The following is a 14,187-nucleotide window of genomic DNA, read 5'->3' as shown; positions in this document are numbered from 1 at the left end:
AATCACTTGAACCTGGGAGTTGGAGGTTGCAGTGAGCCAAGGTAGTGCCACTGCACTCCAGCCTGAGTGACAGAGGGAGACTCTGTCTCAAAAAAAAAAAAAAAAAAGTTGAAGAGCAGTTGAGATAATAAATGTACGTACTGTTAGGTTGGTGTAAAATCAATCGTGGTTTTGGATTGTGAATTTTAAATCATTATAACTAGGCCCAAACAGATCTTTATTTATCAAAATAGGAACCATTACAATCAACACATTTTTGCCGATGAGAAACAAGTTTGTTTATTCTTGTAGTGTAAAAATCCGTGCTTTGGGATTTGATGAACTTTTGGAAAGCATTTTCTGTATCCTGCTGGTTGTGGAAGCATTTTCCCTGCAAAAAATTTTCTAGATGCTTGGAAAAATGGTAGTCGGTTGGCAAGTGGTCAGTTGAATATAGTGGATGAGGCAAAACTTGGTAGCCCAATTCAACTTTTGAAATGTTGGTTGTGCAGCGTGTTGTCGGGGAGAAGAATTGAACCCTTTCTGTGGACCAGTGTTGGCTGCAGGCATTGAAGTTCTTGGTGCATCTCATCAATTTGCTGAGCGTACTTCTCAGATGTGTTGGTTTTACTGGGATTCAGAAAGCTGTAGTGGATCAGACCAGGAGCAGACCACCAAACAGTGACCATGACGTCTATTTGGTGCAAGTTCGGCTTTGGGAAGTGCTTTGGAGCATCTTCTCAGTCCAACCACTTAGCTGGTCATCACTGTTGTCGTATAAAATCCACTTTTTGTTGCACAATCCAACCAAGAAATGGTTCGTCGTTGTTACGTAGACTAAGAGAAGACAACATTTCAAAATGACGATTTTTAAAATTTTTGGTCAGCTCATGAGGCACCCACTTATCAATCTTTTTCACCTTTTGGCCGGGCGTGGTAGCTCATGCCTATAACCCCAGCACTTTGGGAGGCCGAGGTGGGCAGATCACTTGAGGCCGGGAGTTCAAGACCAGCCTGGAAAACGTGGTGAAACCCCATCTCTACTAAAAATACAAAAATTAGTTGGGCATGGTGGCGAGCGCCTGTAATCCCAGCAACTAGGGAGGCTGAGGCAGGAGAATCACTTGAACCCAGGAAGTAGAGGTTGCAGTGAGCCCAGATTACACCACTGCACTCCAGCCTAGGCGACAGAGTAAGACTTCATCTCAAAAAAAAACAAAAAACAAACAAACAAAAAAACTTTTTCACCTTTCCAATTGGATTCAATTGCCAAACAAGCGTAGAAGGTCAACATTGAGTTCTTTGGCAATTTCTCATGTAGTTGTAAGAGGATCAGCTTTGATGATTGCTTTCAACTGGTCATTGCCAACTTCTGGCCGGCCACAACACTCCTCATCTTCAAGGCTCTCATCTCCTTTGCAACACTTCTTGAACCACCAGTGCACAGTTTCTGGGCCAAATGTGTAGTTGATGTTGTGAGTTGTCTCCACTGCTTTATGACCCATTTTAAACTCAAGAAAATCACTTGAATTTGCTTTTTGTCTAACATAATTTCTGTAGTCTAAAAAAAAAAAAGCAAAAAATACGTTATTAGCAAGAAAAGGCACGAAATGTGCATTCAAATGGTGTATAACATAACCACATTTATTTAAGAGTGTATTCCAGTACCAAATGGCAAATTTCAACAGTGCAAAAACTGCAATTACGTTTGCACCAACCTAATAATATAATTTTTTTTGAGTTAGAAATTTTATGGTACAGAATAACAGGCTTGACACACACACACACACAAATCCCATATAGAATCTACAAAGCCTGTCTGTCTCTGAATTCCACAACCTTGGCTTATTAAAGTAAAATTTAAATATTTAAAAAATTTAGAAAAATATGGAGAATAATTTAACAAACACCATGTATTAATTCAGTAGGTTTCTTTTCCTTCCTTCCTTCCTTCCTTCCTTCCTTCCTTCCTTCCTTCCTTCCTTCCTTCCTTCCTTTCTCTCTCTCTTTCTTTCTCCCTTCCTCCCTCCCTTCCTTCCTTCCTTTCTTTCTTTCTTTTTCTTTCTTTCTTTCCCTTTCCCTCCCTCCCTCCCTCCCTGCCTTCCTTCCTTCCTTCCTTCTTTCCTTCTTTCTTTCTTTTCCTTTCCTTTTTCCTTTCCTTTCCTTTCCTTTCCTTGGAGTCTCGCTCTGTTGCCAGGCTAGAGTGCAGTGGCACAGTCACTGCTCACTGCACCCTCCATCTCTCAGGTTCAAGTGATTCTTGTGCCTCCGCCTTTTGAGTAGCTGGGATTACAGGAGCTCCTCACCACACCCAGCTAATTTTTGTATTTTTAGTAGAGACAGGGTTTCACTATGTTGGCCAGGCTGGTCTTGAACTGACCTCGGGTGATCTTGGCCCCTCAAAGTGCTGGGATTACAGGGGTGAGCCACTGTGCCTGGCCTATATTTGTTTTTAAAAATTAAAATATGCATACACTTGCAGTCCGTTTTGTCATCCTCTTAGATCCTATTTTCTTATGCAGAAGTTAATTTATGTTTTTAGCTCATGCACTTATATTCTTCCTACAAATATCTACATACATTTTATGTAGTATTGTGTTTCCAATTTATGTGATATTTTAGTACATACTTTCTATAATGTGAAAAATGACATGTCGATATATGTGTATTATTATTATTGTTTTTTGAAACAGAATCTTACTCTGTCACCCAGGCTGTAGTGCAGTGGCGCAATCTTGGCTCACTGCAACTTCCGTCTCCCAGGTTCAAGTGATTCTCGAGCCTGAGCCTCTTGAGTAGCTGAGATTATAAGTGTGAGCCACTGCACTTGCCTTACTTCATTAATTTTAATAGCTGTGTAGTATTCATATGAATGAATAGTACACAATTTTAATCCTTTATTGATAGTTGTTTTCAACAAATATACAAAGGTAAACTTTTTCCTCAAATTGGGTCAAGCTACATATGTTGTTCTAAATTAGCTCTTTTTCTCCCAATAATAATAGTGTGCAGGTTTGTTCCATGGGTATATTGCATGAAGTTTGGGGGACAATTGACCCCATCACCCAGGTAGTAAGCATAGCACCCGCTAGATAGTTTTAAGTTTTCTGAGACAGGGTAGGTCTCTGTCCCTCAGGCTGGAGTGCAGTGTTGCGATCACTGGTCACTGCAGTTTTGACCTCTCGGGCTCAGTCCATCCTCCCATCTCAGCCTCCGGGGTAGCTGAGACTACAGTGGTGCGCCACGATGCCCTGCTAATTTTTGTATTTTTTGTAGAGACTGGGTTTCGCCCTGTTACCCAGGTTGCCTCAAGCTCCTGGACTCAAGCGATCCACCCACTTCAGCCTCCCGAAGTGCTGGGATTATAGGTGTGAGCCACCATACCCAGCCCCTAGTAGGTAGTTTTGAACCTCATGCCTTCCCATCCTCTCCTCTCTGTTAGTTCCCTGTATCTGTTTTTCCCATGTTTATGTCCATGTTTACCCATTGTTTAATTTAGAATGATGATCTCCAGCTGCATCATGTTGCTGCAAAGGACATGATTTTGTTCTTTTTTATGGCTGCAGCGAACCTTTGGGTAAAGAAAATTTACAAAAGTATCTCATACTGGGTTTTTTTTTTTTTTTTAATGAAAGTAAGTAGTAGTAATCCATAGTTCAGATCTACTTTATAAGTGAGTCACTGATAAAGACAGTAGTTACACATTTTATAACATTACCTTGATGGGGCAAATGTTTCTTGTTTTTGTTTTACATGAGTTAATTTGGATGAGACTTTCTTGAATTACTTACATTTATAGCGTTTACCTCCAGTGGGGTTGAGATGAGGAGCCTTCAGTCCAACAAAGTTGTATACATGCATTCATGGAGATGACACTTGGGTTATTAAATCAAGAAACACTCATACTTGTCCACATGTAGATGCTACACATGGAGTTAGTCCTATTCTGGAAATTTTGCTATGTTGCCCATGCTGGTCTTGAACTCCTGAGCCCCAGTGATCCTCCCACCTTGGCCTCCCAGAGTGCTGGGATTATAGACGTGAGCCATTGTGCCCAGCCAGAAATGTAATTTTAATTCCATAGTATATAGTATATTTTATTGTGAATAGAGTATGTGTTTATTCCTTAAGTAGCAAATTGACTCCTTTAACAGTTTTAATAGTTTTCTAGTTATTTTGTCTTTAGTTTCCCAGACAAATAATGCTGTTGTCTTCAATCACAGTATTGATTAGTTCATCCCATTCTTCATATTGATCATTGTTTTTTGGATATTAAATAATACTGCTGTAATAATTAAGAAAGATGGAAAGCCTCACCAATTTGCATGTCATTCTTGTGCAGGGACCACGCTAATCTTCTCTGTATTGTTCCAATTTTAGTATATTTGCTGCTGAAGCAAGCACTCCATTTCTTTTTTTTTTTTTTTTTTTTTGAGACGGAGTCTCGCTCTGTCGCCCAGGCTGGAGTGCAGTGGCCGAATCTCAGCTCACTGCAAGCTCCGCCTCCCAGGTTCACGCCATTCTCCTGCCTCAGCCTCCCGAGTAGCTGGGACTACAGGCGCCCGCCACCTCGCCCGGCTAGTTTTTTGTATTTTTTAGTGGAGACGGGGTTTCACCATGTTAGCCCATGTTGGGATGGTCTCGATCTCCTGACCTCGTGATCCGCCCGTCTCGGCCTCCCAAAGTGCTGGGATTACAGGCTTGAGCCACCGCACCCGGCCACTCCATTTCTGTAAAGCTTGAAAAACGGACAAAACTAACAGATGAGAATGGAAATCAGAATAATGGTTGTCTTTGGTTGTGAGGACGGGAGATTGTAGGTGTGCTGGTAATGTTCTGTGTCTTGATATGGGTCGTGATTTCGTGGTTGTGTTCAGTTTATGAGAATCATTGAGTAGTAGACTTAGGAAATGTGCCCTTCTTTGTATGTATATTATACCTCAGTTAAAAACTTTTGCCTCTCACAAAATTTTAAAGAACATAATCTGCTGAGTTTGTCTTCTTTTAGCTTTTGATGTAACTTTTCCACTACTTCTCTTCATATGTGAATACACTTAATGATAAGCCATTTAACCTGTTTATTATGATATAAAACAAACATTCAGAAGAGTGCACAAATAGAATGTATAGCTTAATGAAATTTTAAAATTATTAAATTGGAGGTTTTTGGGGGTGCATTATACCTGTATCTTTGTTAGGAGGGAAGGAATTGATGGAGGGGTAAAAATTTTGGAGAGGACAAAGTTTTAAGGAATCTCAGAATACCAGAACCTCGCCTTGGCTCTGCCTTCACATTACTGTTTCTTTGGGTAAGTCATTTAACTTATTTAGACCTCACTTTTTTTTTATATAAAAGGTATAATACTTAACCTTTCTTTTGCAAACTGAATTAGGTAGGTGCAATTCAGGTAAAATAATAGGAATATAGAGTACTGTTACTAAATAGGTCTTTATTTAGGCCATTGAATTTAGGCCACTTACCTTACAGAGCAGAATTGTGGTATACACAGACTACACAGCTGGTGATTATTGATATCATTCATTTATTATTAGGTTAGTATTGAGGCTTAGTTAACTATGCAGGCACTACCCTGTGATTTATTGTAATACATGTATTAACTCGTTGAATAGTCTAGGATTATTCCCAGAGGTAGGTAAAATTATCCCAATTTTACTGGGGAGACAGTTGAGGCAAAATTAAGTTAAATAACTTGCCTAGCTGGGTTGAGTTCTAGAGCCTGTGCTTAAAAAAAATTTTTTTTGAGAAAGGGTCTCACTGTCACCCAGGGTGGAGTGAGTGGCGTGATCTTGGCTCACTGCAGCCTCTGCCTCCAAGGCTCAAGTCATCCTCCTGCCTCATCCTCCTAAGTAGCTGGGACTACAGGTGTGTGCCACCACACCCGGCTAATTTTTTTGTGTATTTTATAGAGACGGGGTTTCGCCACTGGACTCAAGTGGTGTGCCTTGGCCAAATCCCAAAATGCTGGGATTACGGTTGTGAGCCACTGCGTCCGGCCTAAGCCTGTGCTCTTTTTTTTTGTTATACTGCCTAGTTGTGTGAAAACACTTAAAGACTTTTAGGCAAATGTTAAGATTTTATAATAATCTGTTAGAGAGTTTTTGAAGTAAAAATTTTGGTATTTTGAACCAAAATTAGGAGAAGAGTCTCATTTGTTTTGACCATCATGATTCTGGAAAAGATTGATGTTAATATTTATTACTTGGGCTTTATTCCCTTAATTCTCTCCTAAAATGACTAAGATATAAGCACTATGTAGTTTTCTTTAAGTATATATATATATTTTAATCTTAAAGGATTTTGTGACTAATTTACGAATATTGTTTAATTTTTAGGCAAAATGTTAATGAAAGGGAGTTTTCAGACTTGGAGGCAGATCAGACCAAAGTTTAATGTTCTTGCTTCAGTGGTTTAAGCAGCATCTATTTGGTCTTGGTATTAGAGCAATAAAATTCTATCATATATATGGTTGAAAATTATTTTTATTAAGGTATGTTTGAGTATGGTTCTGTGAGGTTGGGAAACACATCTAGTTTTGCAACCACCATGATCAAGATATAGAGTAGTTCCTCAAAAAATTTCCTCATGACCCTTTCTATAGTCAGCCCATTTCCTCACCTCTAGTCTCTGGCAACCACTGATCTGTTTTTTCTCTGTTGTATTGTCTTTTTTTGAGAATTCCGTGTAAACAAAATCATGTGGTATTTAGCCTTTTTGTTTTAATTTTTGTTTAATAGAAATGGGAGGTCTTGTTATGTTCCCTATGCTGGCTGCAAACTCCTGTCCTCAAGGGATCCTCCTGCTTGACTCAGTATGTGGCTTCTTGAGACTGATGTCTTTTATTTAACCTAATGTGTTTTGAGATTCATCTATGTTTTTATGTATCAGTAATTACTTTCTGTTGCTTAGTAGCATTCCATTGTATGGATGTACAACAGTTTCTGTATTCATTCCCCAGTTCATTTGGGTTGTTTCCAGTTTTCGGTAATTACAAATAAAACTGCCATAAAAGCATTCATGCATACATACATACACATGTGCCCATGTATTTTTTTTATGATTTAAAAAAATATGGTGCCTAGACCTTTTAAAACTTTATTACAGAACCTGAAAAGGCTGGTGATTTTCACAGAACATTATAAATTGCTTAGGAAACTTCATCCCCAAAAAAGCCCACTCTGGAATGAGAATAATCTGTTTGTGTAAATAATCTTACAGTATAAACTGTAAGTCATTCGAATTTTTTTAAATTAAAGAAGTACACACACACATACTTGTTTAATGGGTAAATTTAAATATAGAACTCCTTAGTGCATAATTTCATATTTTATGTTTTTAGTAGCTTTTAAATTGTGAATCATTGACTTTTTTGTTCTTCTAAGTAGTAGAATGGTTATATAATTGGTTATGACAGTTGGTTTTTTTTTTTTTGAGACGGAGTCTCGCTCTGTCGCCCAGGCTGGAGTGCAGTGGCACGATCTCCTGCCTCAGCCTCCTGAGTAGCTGGGACTACAGGTGCCCACCACCACGCCCGGCTAATTTTTTTGTATTTTTAGTAGAGATGGGGTTTCATGATATTGGCCAGGCTGATCTTGAACTCCTGACCTTGTGATCCACCCATCTCGGCCTCCCAAAGTGCTGGGTTTTCAGGCGTGAGCCACCGTGCCTGGTCGGTTATGAAAGTTTGTAAGTAAAAAGTATTTGGGAAAAATTTTAGAACTACAGAATTCCTCTTTCTTCTCCTCTCCTCCCCTCTTCTCCCCCAAGATGGCTGGAGGTATTAATACTGATAACCAGAGTTTCATGTGAACAAGACATAAAACTTAGGTTGATTAGCTATGTTAATAAATTATCTTCTTTGTTCCTATGTAGTGAGCTTTCTTTTTGCAGCAATCTGAGGCCAAGAGAAATAGATGAGACCTTTTTACCTTAGAAAAGAGATTGCAGGCTGGATGTAATCCTAGCACTTTGGGAGGCCGAGGAGGGCAGATCGCTTGAGGTCAGGAGTTTGAGGCCAGCCTAGGCAACATGGTGAAACCTTGTCTCTACTAAAAACACAAAAATTATCTGGGCGTGATGGCATGCACCTGTAATCCTAGCTACTTGGAGGCTGAGGCATGAGAATCCCTTGAACCAGGAGACAGAGGCTGTAGTGAGCCGAGATTGTGCCAGTCCACTCCAGCTTGGGTGACAGAATGAGACTCCTTCTCAAAAAAATAAAAATAAATAAAAAAAGAGTTCGCATGCCATTTTTGCAAGTTAATTTTTTGAAGTTCCAGTTCCAACCCCGAGTCAGACTACCGAGGCCATACGTGGTTTGACATTTCAGAGAATAGTAGAGTGTTTTTGATTTTCTTTTTTTCTTTTTCCGTTCTTTTTTTTTTTTTTTTTTTTGAGACAGGGTATTACTGCCACCCAGGCTGGAGTGCAGTGGTACAATCATGGCCCACTGCAGCCTCAACCTCCTGGGCTCAGGTGATCCTCCCAACTTTGCCTCCTGGGTGGTGGGACTACAGGAACATGCCACCACGCCTAGCTAATCTTTGTTTTTTTGTGGGTGTGTGTGTGTAGAGATGGGGTTGTGTCATGTTGTCCATCTTGAACTCCTGGGCTCAAGAGATCTGCCTGCCTCAGCCTCCCAATGTGCTGGGATCACAGGTGTTAGCCACCTTGCCCAACCATTTCTTTTGTGTAGTGTGGAATCTTAGTTTAAGCCCTCAGTATAAATGTATTATATAATTGAGGTGCTAGGTGTACAGAGGTACTGGAACTACAGAGCTTTTCTCATTAATGTACGTTCCTTCTGATGTTGAATATTTAGAAAACTGAATGTTGTGTTTGGAACCAAGGGATATTACACTTGAAATATGGTCATTTGGTGAATAGGTATCTCATTTGTAGGCTATCATTATTTTTGGCTATTTCACATTAAAATACCTGCCTGGAAATACCTGCCCAGTTTTGCCAGTAATGGCAATTGCAGGTTAACAGTTTGTCTTCTATATGTCACTGTCTGATGTGGACAAGACTTGTAGCTCTTTACTTTAACTGAGACAATAATGTTGGTGATCCAAGTCTAGAATTCCAGGATGGGGCTGCCAGAATTAATACCATGGGAGTATGGAGGTAGCAACTATGGGATTAGTAATACAAATAGTTTTAATTAGCTTTATCAGTTGCACACTTAATCTTCATTGCTACCTTGTGAAGTGTAGGCATGGCAGGCTATATATTGTTACTCTTACTTTACAAGTAAGTAAATTGTTTTTCATAGCTGTCAGGACTTACCTGAGGTTGTCCTGCTAGTGAGTAGCTGAAATAGTACTTGAGTCCAGACATCAAGTTGGATGCTGTTTCCACCATGGCAGTTTACTGTCGTGAATAAGAGCCCAGGCTCGGGTTTGAATTGTGGTTCTACCACTTACCTCTGATCTTGGGCAAATTCTTTAACTTTTCTGAGTCTCAGGTTTAAAATGGGGATAACAATAATACCTCTTAAAGCTCTTGTGAGAATTCAGCAAGTGCTTACGATATGTAGATAACCAATAGTAAGCACTCCATATTTGCTAATTGTGGTTGTTGCTACTGTTATTACAGTGATAACACAACAGTTATACATCCTCTTTCCCCTAAGGATCTGTGTTAAGAGTTGAAAGACAATACATGTAAGAAGCAAAAATATTCAAAGATGATAGAATAAGTAGCAAGGGGAGTTGATTTTAGCAGGAAGATGGACAACGTTCAGAGAGATATGTGTGTGTGTGTGTGTGTGTGTCTTGGTTTTAAACATGGAAGCAGTTAGACAATTAAGTTACAAGTGTGTTAGACAGTTGGAGCTTTAGGACAGGTTGAGTAGGAGGACCAGTGTTGGAGGGAAACTTTTTAATCATCATCACAGATGGCATATGGAAATTTACATTTCTACCAACATTTAAACATACCAATTTGCTATCCTCTATTATGGTTCTTAGAGCTATTGTTACATCAGAATGGAGTAAGAAGCTTATCATACATTTTTCATTTTTAGTGGTTATACAGAGAATAATACAGAACGTCAGCATATATCCCACTACAGTATATCCTTGGTATACTTGGGGGATGGGTTCCAGGACTCCCACATACACCAAAATCTGGGCATACTTAAGTGCCCCAGTTGCCACTGTGGATCCTGTCTATATGAAAAGCTAGTCCTCGGCCTGCTGTATTTTTAGGTTTCGCATCCCAAGAATACTTTTTCCGTCCACATTTGGTTAAAAGAAATCTGCACATGAGTGGACCTGTGCAGTTCAAACCCCTGTGGTTTAAAGAACAACTGTGTAAATAAAAGGACGGTCCCTCTCCTTAAAATTTCATAGTTGATATTTGTATCATAGTTGATATATAGGAGTTGATGCTATGAAAATTTCATAGTTGATAAAATTTCATAGTTGAGCCCTTTTACCATGTGTGTAAGTCGTAGGACTAGGGAATTCAGAAGTATAAGTTACGGGGTTGTATCATTTGGTGCTTGAGTCCTTTCTTTTGGTTAAGGTACTTCCTTGATGTAAGGTAATGTTCTTTCAGGCATTTTAAATTAAATGAAGTTGTTTGAATTTACTTGTTGGGGAATATCTTGCCTTTAATATAATAGCTGCTGTGTGGAATTATGTATTTCATGTATTCAGTGTTTTTGAACTTGCATCTTTTATTACTGTATTTTTACAGCTTTCCCCCTTTTGGATATTAAAACAATTTTATGGGTTTTTGGTGCATATTTTAAATTTGTGCACTAAGCACTTGCAAAAGCATATTTTAAATTATGGCAAGTTTCTTAAACCCGTTAACCTTTTATGTATTAGTTGTTATATATTAACTTTTTTCAAAGTTATTATCTATCCTTTTGCTGACCAATGTCAAACAAGTTCTGAGCATCTGAAAGTCTAGATTCATCCGGAGCATTTGCTCAGGATGGCATTTTTTTGTTTTTCTTTTAGATGAAGTTCTCATTGTGTTTTTGAGGCCGGCCTTTAACTCCTTGGGTCAAGCAGTCCTCCTGTCTCAGCCTCCCAGGTAACCAGCACTAGGTGCGTACCACTGTGCCAGGCTTGTTTTCAAAGTTTATAGGAAAAACTTTGGTGTCTTTTCTATAGAGACTGGTACTACCATACACGAATATATTTATCTCACATTTATCTGTCTGTCTGTCTGTCTATCTGTCTGTCTAGCTATCTAAGACCGAGTCTCGCTTTGTTGCCCAGGCTGGAATGCAGTGGTGTGATCTTGGCTCACTGCAATCTCCATCTCCCAGTTCAAGCAATTCTCCTGCCTCAGCCTCCCTAGTAGCTGGGATTACAGGCGTGTGCCACCACACCTGGCTAATTTTTTTTTAAATTTTTAATAGAGACGGGGTTTCACCACGTTGGCCAGGCTGGTCTCCAACTCCTGACCTCAAGTGATCCGTCTCCCTCGGCCTCCCGAAGTGCTGAGGTTATAGGGGTGAACCACCATGCCCGGCCTGTCTCACTTTATATACCCTGAAAGCATTATTACTATCCATTATTTTATTCAGAGCTAGGAGCTTTTTCATTCCTGTACTGTGGAACTACTTGAGTTGCCCTATATCCTCTCCCCCTTTCCCCATTCTCAACATTGTTTCACCTTATAAAAATTAAAAATTTGGCCGGTGTGGTGGCTCATCCCTGTATCCCAGCACTTTGGGAGACAGAGGCTGATGGATCACTTGAGGCCAGAAGTTCGAGACCAGCCTGGCCAACATGGTGAAACCCTGTCTCTACTAAAAACACAAAAATTAGCTGGTCATGGTGGTGTGCATCTATAATCCCAGCTACTTGGGAGGCTGAGGCAGGAGAATTGCTTAAATCAGGAGGCAGAGGTTGCAGTGAGCTGAGATGGCACCACTGCACTCCAACCTGGGTGACAGAGTGAGACTTGATTTCAAAAAAACAAACAAACAGAAAAACCCAAAAAACCCTCTAAAAATTACAAAATGTTTTATTGATGGTCTCCTCTAAAACCCATTACTAAAGCTGCTTACTAAAGAGTAGATATTTTACCCCTTCAGTGATAGTTGAAGGATCATCAGAGAATCCTTGGGTATCTCAAGCTTTTACTTAACTTCAGAGTTCTTACCTGACACAGAAAAGTTGAATTTTCTTTCCTCAAGGGCATAAAACATTTTAGATGTACCTATTTGCATAAAATCTACTCAAAGAAAATTATCAAGTGATTTTATGGGATATTTTTGCATACTTGCACATAAGAGAATCTTTTAACATAGCTACTTAATCTCCTTTGTATTATTCATTCCCTCTCTTACTAAAAACAAGTGAATGGCTTGGTTGGATGTGTATCTATATCTTTTTTTTTGATACACATTTTGAAGGAGTCTTTTGAAATGCAGTGTTTTGGCCACCATTCCAGCTCTACAGGAATATGGTTTCATGATAAAGCCAACAAAGAGCACACTGGCAGCAGTCCAGCAGCTGACTCTCCAAGGAGTAATGATAGACACTTTGAAAGGAGTGACCTAGCTCGAGATCTCACATTTCAAAGCTTCATGCTATGATTACATCGGTAAAAGGCAGCCAAGAAATCTAGATGAGATCTCGCTTGTACCTCCTAAGAGTAATGGTATATAGGTAGGAAGGACTTCCATAGTCAGATGCTAGTAAGATTTTTTTTTCCTAGCAACCTTGTAAAACCCAGGGGTGGGGAACAAGTTGAGGATTCAGAATGGGAGTAACCATGGTGGAAGCTTTCCTTCTACGAACCTGGATGAGAACAGCCTTATAGTGACTGAGGGTTAACTCAAGAAGCTCAATGCCGTATCAGTTTTCTAGAGCTAAGGGAATATACATAGTTTAGTAGTAAGCACAAGTATCATGTTCACGTCAGACACTGTAGCTACTGCTTCCTACTGGAACAGACCAAAAGAAACCAAAGCAAGACCAGAATCAGTTCAGTTTTGAGGAACAGACCCTTTGCTTACTAGCATTGCACACTTGAGGAGTAAAAATAGAATGAAAGTGGATTTGCTTCAGTACTGTGAAATAGATAGTAACTCTTGATTGTTTTAGTGGATTAGTGATTGCGGCTCTGTTTCTAAATTAAATTTCATGGCTATATGTTGTTCTAGGTGGCAAATTAATCTTCTTTAATCAGTACCATAGATTAATTATTGGCCCTTTGCGGAAATAGCAGGAATGTGCCTTTTTCATTTTGTTGAAGGTTATCTCAGAGTTAAAAAATTTACATAATCTGAAAATATTTTTCAGGGATAAGACTAAGTGACTGTATGTACCGCAGTGATAGATTGACCCACTTTGATTATTGTAGAACTTTCTGTTTCTCAGTAAAAAGTGCTAAACATGATAAAATTATGAAGGATTGCTTTTAGCTATTTGCTGTATTCTTTAAAGCATATTTAGGAATGAAAAATTAGTTTCCAAAGTGCTATCATTTATTTAATACACGTTTTCTCCAGAACGTGCTTCCCGAAAGTTAAGAGTACTTTTATTTATTTAAGAAATATGTTAATTTTTCTTTTCTTTTCTTTTTTCTTTTCTTTTCTTTTTCTTTCTTTTCTTTTCTTTTCTTTCTTTTTTTTTTTGAGACAAGTTCTCACTCTGTTACCCGGGCTGGAGTGCAGTGGCACAGTCATGGCTTACTGCAGCCTCGACCTTCCAGGCTCCCACGACCCTCCCAGACTCAAGCCATCCTCCCAATTTAGCCTCCACCATGCTCAGCTGATTTTTTATTTATTGTAGAGACTGTATTACCATATTGCCCAGACTGATCTCAAACTCCTGGGCTTACTGTGCCCAGACCACAAGAAATATGTTACTTTTTTTGAGATTTTTATATAGTTTGAGAACACAGTTGCCCTGCTCCCCCAACCCCCAGTGATATAGACCTGGTTTCGTTGCACTGAGAGAAAAAAATTAGTTTCTTAATTTATGTTGCTTTTCTGCCTTTTTGAGATTGAGTGCTTTGACTTTTCTCTTGTTTTCGTATTTGCTATATATGTGTTGTTCCTGCTTAATTTCTTATATGGTTTAAACTTGCATCTGTAAATTATTTATTAGCTAGCTTTATGACTTGGGCAAGTTACCTTATCTCTCTGCTCCTTAGTTTCCCTCTTTATAAGACGAGGATAATAATATTACCCACTTTGTAGAGTTGTTGTAAGA

The 14,187-nt window shown here is 39.2% G+C and overlaps 1 protein-coding gene and 1 non-coding gene across 13 annotated transcripts in view; one reads left to right on the top strand and one right to left on the bottom strand.

The window, feature by feature from the left end:
* Positions 1-14,187, top strand: part of MTMR3 (myotubularin related protein 3) — a 147,198-nt gene that overhangs the window by 14,699 nt on the left and 118,312 nt on the right. The gene's annotated exons all lie outside the window — the stretch shown is intronic.
* Positions 4,277-4,379, bottom strand: LOC116270939. The gene has a single exon (XR_004179234.1). It is a non-coding gene; the product is annotated as a U6 spliceosomal RNA (small nuclear RNA).

This window comes from Papio anubis, chromosome 16, assembly GCF_008728515.1.
Source record: "Papio anubis isolate 15944 chromosome 16, Panubis1.0, whole genome shotgun sequence".
NCBI classification, from domain to species: Eukaryota; Metazoa; Chordata; class Mammalia; order Primates; family Cercopithecidae; genus Papio; species Papio anubis.
Note: the sequence above shows the minus strand (reverse complement) of the source record. Positions and strands in the feature narration are given on the sequence as shown.